At 45.2% G+C, this 14,975-nt stretch overlaps 1 long non-coding RNA gene across 1 annotated transcript; it reads left to right on the top strand.

Moving 5' to 3' along the window:
- The first annotated feature begins 12,315 nt into the window (after positions 1-12,315).
- Positions 12,316-13,276, top strand: LOC123725253 (uncharacterized). The gene is made up of 3 exons (XR_006757756.1): positions 12,316-12,757; positions 12,979-13,061; positions 13,185-13,276. It is a non-coding gene; the product is annotated as an uncharacterized lncRNA (long non-coding RNA).
- Positions 13,277-14,975: the final 1,699 nt, after the last annotated feature.

The raw sequence follows: 14,975 nt of genomic DNA, 5'->3' as shown, positions 1-14,975 counted from the left end.
CACCTCGTTTATCCTCCTCAGGACTTTGAAAGGCCCCACAAACCGCGGACCCAGCTTCCGGCAGGGCAGGCGGAGAGGCAGGTTCCGGGTCGAGAGCCAGACTCTGTCCCCCGGATTATACACGGGGGCGTCACTGCGGTGGCGGTCAGCGCTCTCCTTGTGTCGTTCACCAGCCCTCCTTAGGCACTCCTGGACACCATTCCAGGTCTCCTGAGAGCGCTTCACCCATGCCTCCACCGCAGGAGCCTCCGTCTGGCTCTGTTGCCATGGCACCATGACCGGCTGATACCCCAATACCACCTGGAAGGGTGACAGGTTGGTAGAGGAGTGGCGCTGAGAGTTCTGGGCCATCTCGGCCCATGGCACGAACTGCGCCCACTCCCCTGGCCGGTCCCGGCAATACGACCGCAGGAACCTGCCCACATCCTGGTTAATGCGCTCTACCTGCCCATTACTCTCGGGGTGGAACCCCGAGGTCAAGCTGACCGAGACCCCCAGCCTCTCCATAAACGATCTCCACACCCTGGACGTGAACTGGGGACCCCGATCAGATACGATGTCCTCGGGCACCCCATAGTGACGGAAGACATGGGTGAACAGGGCCTCCGCGGTCTGCAGGGCCGTAGGAAGACCGGGCAAAGGGAGCAGACGGCAGGACTTAGAGAACCTGTCCACAACGACCAGGATCGCCGTATTCCCCTGGGACGGCGGGAGATCCGTGAGGAAATCCACCGAGAGGTGGGACCAAGGCCGCTGTGGAACGGGGAGGGGCTGTAATTTCCCTCGAGGCAGGTGCCTAGGAGCCTTGCACTGAGCGCATACCGAACAGGAAGAGACATAACGCCGAACATCCTCAGCCAAGGTGGGCCACCAGTACCTTCCCTTCAGGCCCCGCACTGTCCGTTCCACCCCAGGATGACCCGAGGAGGGTAGAGTGTGGGACCATCGGATCAGGCGATCGCGAACACCAAGTGGAACGTATTTCAGGCCTACGGGACACTGCAGTGGAGTGGGTTCTGACCGACCCGCCCGCTCGATGTCTGCATCCACCTCCCATACCACCGGTGCCACCAGACAGGAGGCGGGAAGTATGGGAGTAGGATCGATGGTCCGCTCCTCGGTGTCGTAGAGACGCGACAGTGCGTCAGCCTTCCGGTTCCGGGAACCTGGAATGTACGAGAGGGTAAAGTGAAACCTCGTAAAAAACATGGCCCACCTTGCCTGACGGGGATTAAGCCTCCTCGCTGCCCGAATATACTCCAGGTTACGGTGGTCGGTCCAGATGAGAAAAGGGTGACGTGCCCCCTCAAGCCAATGTCTCCACACCGTCAAAGCCCTGACCACGGCTAACAGCTCCCGGTCCCCCACATCATAGTTGCGCTCCGCCGGGCTCAGCTTCTTAGAAAAGAAGGCACATGGGCGGAGCTTCGGAGGAACGCCCGAGCGCTGCGATAGCACAGCTCCTACCCCAGCCTCGGACGCGTCCACCTCCACTATGAATGGCAAGGAGGGGTCCGGATGCGCCAGGACGGGTGCGTTGGTAAACAGAACCTTAAGACGATGGAAGGCTCTGTCCGCCTCTGCTGACCATCGTAGCCGCACCGGCCCCCCCTTCATTAGTGAGGTAATGGGAGCCGCCACCTGGCCAAAACCCCGGATAAACCTCCGATAATAATTAGCAAAGCCCAAGAACCGCTGCACCTCCTTCACAGTGGTTGGGGTTGGCCAATTACGCACAGCCGTCACGCGGTCACACTCCACCTCCACCCCCGAGGTGGAAATGCGATATCCTAGAAATGAGACGGCTCGTTTGGAGAACTCACATTTCTCAGCCTTGACGTATAGGTTATGCTCCAGCAGCCGCCCAAGCACTTTACGCACCAGGGACACATGCTCGGCGCGTGTGGCGGAGCAAATCAGGATGTCATCGATGTACACCACCACACCCTGCCCGAGCATGTCCCGAAGGACCTCATCCACAAAGGATTGGAAGACAGCGGGAGCGTTCTTTAACCCATACGGCATGACGAGGTACTCATAATGGCCCGATGTGGTACTAAATGCGGTTTTCCACTCGTCTCCATCTCGGATACGCACCAGGTTATATGCGCTCCTGAGATCTAATTTCGTGAAGATGCGCGCCCCGTGAAATGACTCCACTGCCGTAGCAATGAGAGGTAGCGGGTAACTGAAACCCACTGTGATAGCATTTAGACCTCTATAGTCAATGCACGGGCGCAGACCTCCCTCCTTCTTCTTCACGAAAAAAAAGCTTGAGGAGACGGGGGACTTAGATGGCCGAATGTATCCCTGTCTCAAGGACTCAGTGACGTATGTATCCATAGCCACCGTCTCCTCCTGAGACAGAGGATACACGTGACTCCTAGGAAGAACCGCGTCGGCCTGGAGGTTTATCGCACAATCCCCTCGTCGATGTGGGGGTAATAGAGTCGCCTTCGTCTTACTGAAGGCGATAGCCAAATCGGCATACTCTGACCAGTGGAGATGTGGAATCAGGAGCAGGAGACAGAGGGCCGGAGCAACTGTGTTTTAATAATAATAGCAACACGCAATAGCCGTAGGGCACAGGGCGCGTGGCGAAGTCCGCCAGGTGAAAACACCTTCCCAAAATAAGCGCACTGAAAAGAAAAAGCGCACGGGTCGCAGCCCGGCAATATAATAGACAATAACAGTTTTCCAATCGCAACTGTCCTGAGTGGACAATAAACAATCCCGCACGAGAACCCCAACTGAAAATACACACTAAATAACCCCCCACTAATGACAAACACAAAACAGGTGCAAGATACAGACAAAACCAAAAGACACAGAAACAACGATCGGTGGCAGCTAATAGGCCGGCGACGACGACCGCTGAGCGCCGCCCGACCGAGGAGGGGCGCCACCTTCGTTAGATACTGTGACAGGTACAGGATGGCAGGCAGGCTCAGGGCAGGCAGACAGGCTCAGGGCAGGCAGAAAAGGTAAAAACTGTGAAACTAGAAAACAGGGACTATAGCGAAGACAGGAGCAATGGAAACCGCTGGTAGGTTTGAACGAACAAAACGAACTGGCACAGACAGACAGAAAACACAGGTATAAGTACCCAGGGGATAGTGAGGAAGATGGGCGACACCTGGAGGGGGTGGAGACAAGCACAAGGATAGGTGAAACAGATCAGGGCGTGACAATGTCATCCATTTGAGTACCAGGTGTGTCCTTATAGCCTCTCCCTAGTCACATTATGTAAGTACTGCATTATGAATACATTCAACTGTGCTGGTTGGTGACAATGATGTTTGTGAATATTGGAGTCCGGGAGTCTACTGCCCTTATGTCATTCGCTGGACTTCATATCGGTGGTGTTGATGGAAGTTGCCCCTAAGCCCTGATTCAAGGTCAGCTTTATTCCTATGTCCTATGACCAAGGTTAGGATTGAGGTTGGGAATGCTAAACCTAGATCTGTGGTTAAAGACAACTTCTGTAATGCGTCAATGAATTAGGGATGGATCCTTTGTCCACATCTCAAACTTTTGTGTAAGTTCCCAGTAAATGTGTGGGTGTAAGTGAGAGTTCATCCCGGAATGTGTGCTTATTGTTTCTCTTTTTTGCGAATGTCTTTGTGTGCCCTCCCCAGGTACCCAGAATATCTATTTATCAGAGAGAGGGGGGGGATCTGTCATAAAGATGTCAACATTTCAGGTTTCACAAATGTTAGTCTGTGTGTGTGTGTGAAAGAGACTCTCTTCTGTGTCTGTGTTGTTTTTGGTAGAAGTAAGGGCCAAAGACTGCACCGATCAAACTAAGTTAGTCCCTCTCAGAAACACTGCCTGATCTCCATCACTGTCAAAGACTCAGAACTCTCTAACGATTACCTGTTCAATGTTTTTTCTATGTTCTTTTTGTATTTTTTGTATTATAAAAGATTCAATGTCCTTTGTACTTTAGATTTTTTGTGTGTGTTTGCTTTATTTATTAACTTGTAAATACTTTTGTAGCATTCTACATTTTGTTTCTTTTCCCATGCAATTACAAATTAATATGTAAATATATATGCGATGGTTATACCACTGTATTTGCAGGTCCACTTGTCTCCATATCCCTTTGACTTTGGTTGTTTTATGTCAATCCTGTCTTTTGTATAATGGTCAGTTTTGATATTGCTTTCCCCCTTATTGCGCTGTTTGTAATGGAGAAAAACCCACCTAATAAACACTTACCATGTGTCAAATCATCTGCATTTGTCTCTACTGTACTACACTGTATATAAGAATACCCCACTGAAAAACATTTTAATGGGTATACATAGGCATTCATAACACCTTTGAGGTTTCCTCAGGTCATGACACCACTGAGAGCTGCAGTATGGTTCATAAAATCTTTATTCAACAACCATGGAGTGACGTTTTCAAAATAAGTTGCTTTCAATACAATGGAACAAAATAGTAAAACAACTGGGATATCAAAAGATGTCAAATATCATTAAATTCTACATCAAATCAAATGCAAGCTCTGTGTACAGATACAATACATCAGTTCAAATGTCCTGTTGAACAAATTAGCAGTGACTACTGTTGCTCAGAAACTCACTTACTGCTCTTTGTTACGGGCTCGATTCAATCAGTATCGCAGAAGATCCGTGGTATAGTGCAATTGAAATGTAAAGGTAAATTACGATTGAGCCAACATATGTAGCGTTTACCGTGAATGCAATCACGCGAACCCTAGAACATTGCCTTTAAATGTCAATTGTGATACAGATTGAATGTAAATTCCGTGATACAGATTGAATCAAGCCGGTGGTTAGTATTCTGTTGACGTCATACGCCAGAGGGGAGGAGCAGGAGCAGACATGACACCCTCTCCCCACACAAGGCACTTAGGCTATTCCCTCTGATTTTTCCACTCCTCAATAATTGTGTTCTGCTGTTGGTGGTCGTGTACCCACTGGAGCCGCTTCTTCTTGTTTTTAGTTAATAGGAGTGGAACTCGGTGTGGTCGTCTGTTGCAATAACCCATCCGTGACAAGGACAGACAAGTTGTGCATCCTCAGATTCCGTTCTACACATCATTGTTGTACTGCACCGTTATTTGCCTATTTGTGGCCTGTCTCTTAGCTTGCCTGATTCTTGCCATTCTCCTTTGACCTCCCTCATCAACGAGCTGTTTTCGCCCACAGGACTGCCGCTGACTGATGTTCTTTGTTTGTGGCACCATTCTCGGTAAACCTTAGACACTGTCATGCATGAAAAGACCAGGAGACTGGCCCTTTCTGAGATACAGGAACCGGCGCGCCTGGCACCAACAATCATACCACACTCAAAGTCGCTTAGATCACTCGTTTTTCCCATTTTAACGTTCAATCAAACAGCAACTGAATGTCTCAATACCTGTCTGCCTTATATAGCATGCCATAACCACATGACGCAATGTCTGTAGGAGCGAACCATTTTTGTGAACGGGGAGGTGTACCTAATAAATTGGCTATTGAGTGTATGATCTCTCCCCTGTATGAATCCTCATGTAAATTGTCAGAGAAATGTGAGCGGCGAAACACAAACTGCAATTAAGGGATTTCTCCCATGTCAATTTCTCTCCTGTGTGTCTCGTCATGTGCACTTTCATATCTGTGCCAAAGTGGAAACATTTCCCACAAAAACTACTAATATGTAGTATGAAGTTTCTCACATGTGTGAATCCTTATATGCAACATGTTTGCTTTCTGAATGAATCCTTTTCCACAAAAGTAAAAGTGATACGATTTCTCCCTTGTGTGGTTCCTGATGTAAACTTTCAGATTAGAGCTATTGCTGAAACCTTTGCCACAATGAGGACATTGATAGGTTTTCTCCCCTGAGTGGCTACTAATGTGTTTGATCATATTAAAGCTGTTGCTGAAACATTTCACAAAATGTGGCCATTTTAAAAATTTCTCCCCTTTGTGAATCCCCATATGCATTATTAGCTTAGTACTCATAGTGAAGTACTATGACTCACTTTCACTATGAGTTTGGAGATGAACTTGCATACTCTCTGTGGAATCAAAGCGTTTTCCACACACACCACAAAAAAGGTCTTCATCCATTGTATGCATTTTCATGTGACTAACTAAAGAAACCATGGAGATGAAATACTTTCCACACACCTTACACCAATGAAGAGGCGGAGAAGCAGGACTTTGACTTACACTACTAGGTGATTTCAAATGGGACAATTCCATGGATTTCCTACCCTTATTACCGCTGATGCAGGACCTTTGTCCTTTTATAGTCTGTATTCTCTTTGATCCTAGTCACCAAGATCCTCCTCTCTCCATCCGATCATCACTATTTTCAATGAGCTGCAGAACAGTGTGGATTTACTGGTTGGTTCTGATATAGTGTGGCCCTCTTTATCAGGTTCTGTTTTCATCTGTTCAGGTGAGGTGCTGGGAAGAGTGTCTCTGTCAGTTTTTCTCACATTAGGTTTGGTAAAATAGAAAGACTCAAAATACCATCATTGTGTAGTAAAACCATGAAAAGTAGTGCACCTAAGCTGAGATCTGGTGTTTGGAGGGTGTTTACATGTAAACCCAACAAAGTTGAAATGGTGCTGGAATATTGGAGGCAGCTCCTGCTTTCTTTGCGACTTGCAGTAACTCTCCATGGTTCTAAATCAATAGCTATTTAGTAGTCCAAAAAGGTTGGAAACATTAACTTGCTTGAGCATGCTGTAATTCATGTAACTGTTGGTTACATGCAATATGCTTTGTGGACTTCACCAGACAGATGTTGTTTTCCAGTTCTGTGATGAAACAAATGTGTGGTTGAATTTATTCTGCTACTGTGTCTTCTTATTTTCTCGGCCTTAGGCCTATATATGACGGTGGCATGGCATATCAATTAACAGGATTTATAGAGCAAACAATGCAATTATCATAACACATAGGTTGTAATATGGCTTTTTTCCTGGCTTAGTTTCCCTAGTTACTTTACCAACGCACGGCAACTGCAAACATCACTGTAGCTCCGCCACCTTCCACCAAGGTTGACATTGACAGATGTGGTGGATTGAGATGCAGCCCATGCAAAAAACAGATAGGAAAAAAGATGGCATAGATCAAATAAAATAAAAACACTTTCATGAGTCGAGGTCTACAACTCAGCCAGGTCACCTGTGATACAAGTCAGTATTCGACGTCCATCCATGTCTGAGGACTTCGGGAGATGACGTGAAAACCGGCCACTTGGGACAACACTGAGCACTGTTACCTTCAAGTAGGTTTTGGTTTTGCGGATGGGCATAAGCATCTGCCTCTGGTAACAAAGGGTGCATGTTCGATTCCAGAGATAGAAATTTGTTTTTGAGATTTTTGTTTAAGTCTATCCCAAACCTTAATGCCTTAACTTAACCTTAAACACTTCTACGACAGCATAAACAACCGTTACTTTATGCAGCAACAAAAAAAACTTTACCCAGCTGCTGCTTCTTAGGAGAAAAGTGATTATTCTCGGGATGGAACATTTGTAAAATACCAGGAAAATGTTCAACCCTAGTCTGTAGCTTATTCTTTAGATGTTTGGAGCTTCTGGTGAACCATGATGTGCAGGCATAATCAAAGTGAAACTCGACTAGCGCACTTGCCAGGGTCTTAGGGTGTCTATAGGTTTCCATCCAATTGGCAACAGATTTTCATGCGAATATTCTAAAATCTGCATAAAACAATATGCACATTTACAGTAGTGAATGCATACATTTCATTTCATGCGTTGTTTTTTTTTGTACTGGCCCCCCGTGGGAATCGAACCCACAACCCTGGCGTTGCACACACCATGCTCTACCAACTGAGCCACAGGGAAGACTGGGTTACAGGGTTTCCTTCAGGAAAATGTGGCGACGGACAACGTGACCGGATTTTAATTTACCGGACATTTGAGAAATGTACCCGACATCCATATGCATTCAGATCCGACCTGTTTCGCTTTGTCATTATGGGGCATTGTGTGTAGATTGATATAGATCAATTTTAAAATAAGGCTGTAACGTAACAAAATGTGGAAAAAGAGCTAGAGCTTAATAATAGCCACACCAAACCTTCCCAAAAGTTTCTAAATTGTATTTGGGTAATATCAAAAGTAAGTCAAGCCATTGTTTATAGGGAAAATACGAGCAGGCTATTATATTGTGGCAAACACAGCGTTAGTGTTGGAACTTAATTTGGCCAAAGAAAAATGGCTCAACAAATGGCTCAACAGAATGAAACAAAACACTTGCAAATTGGTTTAAACCTTCAAAAAAGTTTTGAACAGGCTACATATTACCAAAAAAGGCAAGTGCCTACCATACCCAACAAATGACAGAAATAGGCTAATGGTATTTATTTTCAACAGTTCTACTTATGACCTAATTAAATACAGCTCGCACAATTAAAACGATAGACATAATTAAACCAAACAGGTTTTGCATATTTAAAGAACTGGTATGGATTAATAAAGAGGCTTACAATAATAACAATGATATACAATAATAATAACACATTTAATTTAAGTTCCAAAATTGCATCCTATCAGAATACAGAGTTGCACAGTAGCCTGCATTCTTCTCATCTTAGTCCACTACAATATTAAAACTTATATTAAATTCCTGTTGTAGGCTTTTCACTATAGGCATATTCTTTTTCCTATAACTTTTGTTTTACTTAAATGAAAAATGCCTCCATCTTCGCAATCAATGCTAGCCTAGGCCAAGGCTCCCCTGCCACGCTCTCTCTCTCTCTCTTCTCAGCAGAAGGAGGGAGAGGTAAGAGATCATTATTAAATATGTTAAAGTGATTAATAAGACTGAACTAGATCAAAGATAATTCAATAATAAATATTGTGTTGCACCTTTAACCAATAGCCTAACAAATTAACAACTCTTGAAAAAATACAAAGACTTTAGATTGTATTTTAACAAAGACTTTGCCCTGTTAATTGATATGCCCTCGCCAGTGAGAGAGGGGAGCCTTTTTCGGATCCTTTTACCCCCCAGGGCAATTGAATTGATTGCAGAGGCTCACCCAAAACATCGCCATCGGAAAAGATGTACTCGGAGTGGACTTCTAGTCTGACTCAGGAGGCGCGCACACCACTCACTGCTTCCGAGTACATTACTCGCTAATGTTCAGTCTCTGGATAATAAAGTTGACGAACTGAGCACAAGGATTTCCTTCCAGAGAGACATCAGGGATTGTAACATGCTTTGTTTCACAGAAACATGGCTTTCTCGGGATATACTGTCTGAGTCCGTTCAGCCAGTTGGGTTCTCAGTTCATCGCGCAGACAGGAATAAATATCTCTCCGGGAAGAAGGAGGATGGGGGTGTATGTTTCATGATTAACTAATTATGGTGTGATTGTGATAACATACAGGAACTCAAGTCCGTTCGTTCACGCGACCTAGAATACCTCACAATCAAATGCCGACCGTATTATCTTCGGTTATAGTCACAGCTGTGTATATTCCCCCTCAAGCCGAAACCACGATGGCCCTCAAAGAACTTCACTGGACTTTATGCAAACTGGAAACCACATATCCTGAGGCCGAATTTATTGAAGCTAGGGATTTTAACAAAGCAAATTTGAGGAAAGTGCTACCAAAGTTCTATCAGCACATCGACTGTAGGAAGTACCCGTGCTAAGGACTACTCAACGCTGGTCTGACCAATCGGAATCCACGCTTCAAGATTGTTTTGATCACGTGGACTGGGATATGTTCCGGGTAGCCTCCGAGAATAACATTGACAAATATACTGATACAGTGACTGAGTTTATCAAGAAGTGTATAGGAGATGTTGTACCCACTGTGACTATTAAAACCTACCCTAACCAGAAACGCTGAATAGATGGCCAGCATTCCCGCAAAACTGAAAGCGCAAGCCATCGCATTTAACCATGGCAAGGTGACTGGAAATATGGCAGAAAACAAACAGTGTAGTTATTCCCTCAGTAAGGCAATCTGAACAAGACAGTTAACCCACTGTTCCTAGGTCGTCATTGAAAATAAGAATTTGTTCTTAACTGACTTGCCTAGTTAAATAAAGGTAAAATACATTTTAAAAAAAAATAAAACAGGCAAAACGTCAGTATAGAGACAAAGTGGAGTTGCAAATCAACGGCTCAGACACGAGACGTATGTTTCAGGGTCTACAGACAATCACGGACTACAAAAGGAAAACCAGCCATGTCTTGCTTCCGGACAAGCTAAACACCTTCTTCAACCGCATTGAGGATAACACAGTGCCACCGACGCGGCTCGCTACCAAGGACTGTGGGCTCTCCTTCTCCGTGGCCGACGTGAGTAAGACATTTAAGCGCGTTAACCCTCGCAAGGCTGCCGGCCCAGAAGGCATCCCTAGCTGCGTCCTCAGAGCATGTGCAGACCAGCTAGCTGGTGTGTTTACGGACATATTCAATCTCTCCCTATCCCAGTCTGCTGTCCCCCCATGCTTCAAGATGGCCACCATTGTTCCTGTACCCAAGAAAGCAAAGGTAACTGAACTAAATGACTATCACCCCGTAGCACTCACTTCTTTCATCATGAAGTGCTTTGAGAGACTAGTCAAGGATCATATCACCTCTACCTTACCTGACACCCTCGACCCACTTCAATTTGCTTACCACCCCAATAGATCCACAGACAATGCAATTGCCATTGCACTGCACACTGCCCTATTCCATCTGGACAAGATGTAAGAATGCTGTTCATTGACTATAGCTCAGCATTCAACACCATAGTATCCTCCAAGCTCATCATTAAGCTCAAGGGCCTGGACTTCCTGGCGGGCTGCCCCCAGGTGGTGAAGGTAAACAACACTTCCGCTTCGCTGATCCTCAACACTGGGGCCTCACAAGGGTGTGTGCTCAGCCCCCTCCTGTACTCCCTGTTAACCTATGACTGCGTGGGCATGCACGCCTCCAACTCAATCATAAAGTTTGCAGACAACACAACAGTAGTAGGCTTGATTACCAACAATCACGAGACAGCCTACAGGGAGGAGGTGAGGGCTCTGGGAGTGTGGTGCCAGGAAAATAACCTCTCACTCAATGTCAACAAAACAAAGGAGATGATCATGGACTAGCTCCCCCCTATCCACATCAACGGGACAGCAGTGGAGAAGGTGCAAAGTATTAACTTCCTCGGCGTGCACAAACTGAAATGGTCCACCCACACAGTGTGGTGAAGAAGGTGCAACAGCGCCTCTTTAACCTCAGGAGGCTGAGGAAATTTGGCTTGGCACCTAAAAGCCTGACAAACTTTTACAGATGCACAATTGAGAGCATCCTGTCAGGCTGTATCACCTCCTGGTATGGAAACTGCACCGCCCACAACCGCAGGGCTCTCCAGAGGGTGGTGCGGTCTGCACAACGCATCACCGGGGGCAAACTACCTGCCCTCCAGGACAGCTACAGCACCTGATGTCACAGGAAGGCCAAAAAGATCATCAAGGACAACACCCACCCGAGCCACTGCCTGTTCAACCCGCTACCATCCAGAAGGTGAGGTCAGTACAGGTGCATCAAAGTTGGGACCGAGAGACTGAAAAACAGCTTCTATCTCAAGGCCATCAGACTGTTAAACAGCCATCACTAACACAGAGAGGCTGCTGCCTACATACAGGATCATTGTCCACTTTAATAAATGGATCGCTAGTCACTTTAATAATGCCACTTTAATAATGTTTATGTATCTTGCATTACTCATCTTATATATATATATACTGTATTTTATACCATCTATTGCATCTTGCCTATGCCTCTCTGTCATTGCTCATCCATGTTTATATTTATATATTCTCATTCCATTCCTTTACTTAGATTTGTGTGTATTAGTCAGTTGTTGTGGAATTGTTAGATTACTTGTTAGATATTACTGCACTGTCGGAACTAGAAGCACAAGCATTTCGCTACACTCGCAATAACATCTGCTAACCATGTGCATGTGACCAATTAAAATTGATTTGATAACTAGTGACAACCAACTCCTATATCAAAGTGTTTTTTCTCAAAGTTGTAGGGATATCACATGTCCTACTTTATTATCAGTATACTCCTAAGCATTACGAAACTTGTATTCGATCAAATAAGCCACTTGTAGCAAATAGGCCATAACAAATGTTATTGACCACCAAATTCGATACTCTCATTGACCTCCATACAAAAACTCCTTGCTTGGTGAGCAAAAATAAATAAATAAAAAACACCACCTGCTGGGGAAGACAGTTTTTGGGCCCAGTTACGTAGGGTTTTGACCAGAGGTGGCGCCTCCTCTTGACAATGTTTCACTCCATCGCTTCGCTTCGCTTGAAATTTGCAGACATTACAAGCAGAGCTCAACTTTTTCTACCGCTCCTCTAGCAGGGTTCTCGCCGCTCACCTTCCAACAAACCTCCACACATTTTTCTGCGTGCCCTCCTTAAAAATGAATGAGGGCGAAACTTCTGCCGAATTCGTTGTTGGTGAAAACCTACTGTTAAGTACATGTACATTAGTATGCGGTAAATTGTGGCTCGCTTGTGGGTGTGCCATATAGCAGCACGTTCGATTGTGTATCCAGAATGAATTATAGCAAGTATGTATGAATGTCTGGTTATTAAATGGATAAATAGTTTAATCCATTCTCCATTTCATGAATTTATTCACAGGTATATAGTAATATGCTCTAAACCTTTTTGTGACAAACAAACTATGCTGCCCTGTTTCCAAATGTCCACATGGCTGGGAGAACCTATTCAAGTGCTGTAAGTAAATACATTTCAAAATCTATTATTAGCTAACTAGCTACAGTGCAGGCTAACTCAAATGTGCTGCTAATGTAGCTAGCTACCTATATAGCAAACTTTACATACTGCATGGCTATCTAGCTAAGTTAATTAAATATCACCAGCTACCTAACTTCATATTAGATAGCTATCTTGATGTATTTATGATTGTAAAAAACTAACTTCAAATGCATTTGTAGGTAGCTAGAGAACAGCCATGGAGGAGGGTGAAAGGATAGCAGACCCAACTCTCAAAGTGAGAGAGTAGGCTATTCTGGATTGGGTAGGTACTTTTGTGTAGTTCCAGTCCCTAGAAGTGATGACAGAGATAATAGTAACATAATATTCAGTGCTGTCTAATTTGTGTATAATTAACTATTTTTCGTGTGATGTTTTCTGTCCTTAGATACTGAGAGCTGTGAAAGCCTGTCTGCAGATGAAGAGGTACCAATGAAGAGCAGTGGTTCGCAGATCTGGTCGTGGAGACTCAAAGGCATGCACATTTTTGTTTTTGCCTTAGCACTACACAGCTCACTCAAATGATCAACTCATCATCAACCTTCAAGTGGTATTTATGTATTCATTTGTGATGCTATCCTTGATATGATCCTGCTGTTGTCACATGCACATGTGTGCACATGCATCTATATATATAATGTTAGCATGATTTGTTGTAAGATATATTATACATTAGTAATTCACAATGAGCTGGTGATGTAAAAGTCTAATAATGACATTTTCCATATTCCTGCAGATACCTTGCAACTGGAGATTCCATCAAAACGATTGCCTACAGTTACAAGGTTGGGTGACCAGGGCCATCTGGGACTGTCTCCACGAGGAATTCAGGCATGTGAAGGCTACCTGTGTCCTCCATAACTTCATGATGATGGACATGAGGACCAGGAGGGGATCTGCAGCTCGCCGCCGTGTGTCATAGGAGAGATCTGCTGCTCTGCAGGATGTTTCAAACGTACAAAATTCAAACATACAAAATTACATTTGCAGTAAATGCTTTATCTAGTTAGATTCTTTACATCCACTGTTTCACAAGACAACAGCCTGGTTTACTGGTTCTCAAGAGTCCCTAAAACAACACGGATTACAATGTCATACTCATGTCACCATTCCCATAAAGATAGCTATCTGACTAGTGGTGGCTATCGAATCGTACTACACCGGCTCCGACGCTCGTCGGATGTGGCAGGGCTTGCAAACTATTACAGACTACAAAGGGAAGCACAGCCAAGAGCTGCCCAGTGACACGAGCCTACCAGATGAGCTAAATAACTTCTATGCTCTCTTTGAGGCAAGTAACACTTAAACATGCATGAGAGCATCAGCTGTTCTGGACGACTGTGTGATCAGGCTCTCCGCAGCCGACGTGAGTAAGACCTTTAAACAGGTCAACATTCACATGCCCGGATTACCTGTACATCCGAGCATGATTACGTGTACTCCGAGCATGCGCTGACCAACTGGCAAGTGTCTTCACTGACATTTTCAACCTGTCTGAGTCTGTAATACCAACATGTTTCAAGCAGACAACCATAGTCCCTGTGCCCAAAAACAGTAAGGTAACCTGCCTAAATGACTACCGACCCGTAGCACTCACGTCTGTAGCCATGAAATGCTTTGAAAGGCTGGTCATGGCTCACATCAACACCATTATCCCAGAAACCCTAGACCCACTCCAATTTGCATACCGCACCAACAGATCCACAGATGATGCAATCTCTATTGCACTCCACACTGCCCTTTCACACCTGGACTAAAGGAACACCTTTGTGAGAATGCTATTCATTGACTACAGCTCAGCGTTCAACACCATAGTGCCCTCAAAGATCATCACGAAGCTAAGGATCCTGGGACGAAACACCTCCCTCTGCAACTGAATCCTGGACTTCCTGGGCCGCCCCCAGGTGGTAAGGGTAGGTAACAACACATCCGCCAAGCTGATCCTCAACACAGGGGCCCCTCACGGGTGCGTGCTCAGGTTCCTCCTGTACTCCCTGTTCACTCATGACTGCAGGTCCAGGCACGACTCCAACACCATCATTAAGTTTGCTGATGACACAACATTGGTAGGTCTGATCACCGACAATGATGAGACAGCCTATAGGGAGGTCAGAGACCTGACCGTGTGGTGCAAGGACAACAACCTCTCCCTCAACGTGATCAAGATAAAGGAGATGAT

Source organism: Salmo salar, chromosome ssa11 (assembly GCF_905237065.1).
Source record: "Salmo salar chromosome ssa11, Ssal_v3.1, whole genome shotgun sequence".
NCBI classification, from domain to species: domain Eukaryota; kingdom Metazoa; phylum Chordata; class Actinopteri; order Salmoniformes; family Salmonidae; genus Salmo; species Salmo salar.
The sequence above is the reverse complement of the archived record's forward strand: the minus strand, read 5'-3'. Positions and strand labels throughout refer to the sequence as shown.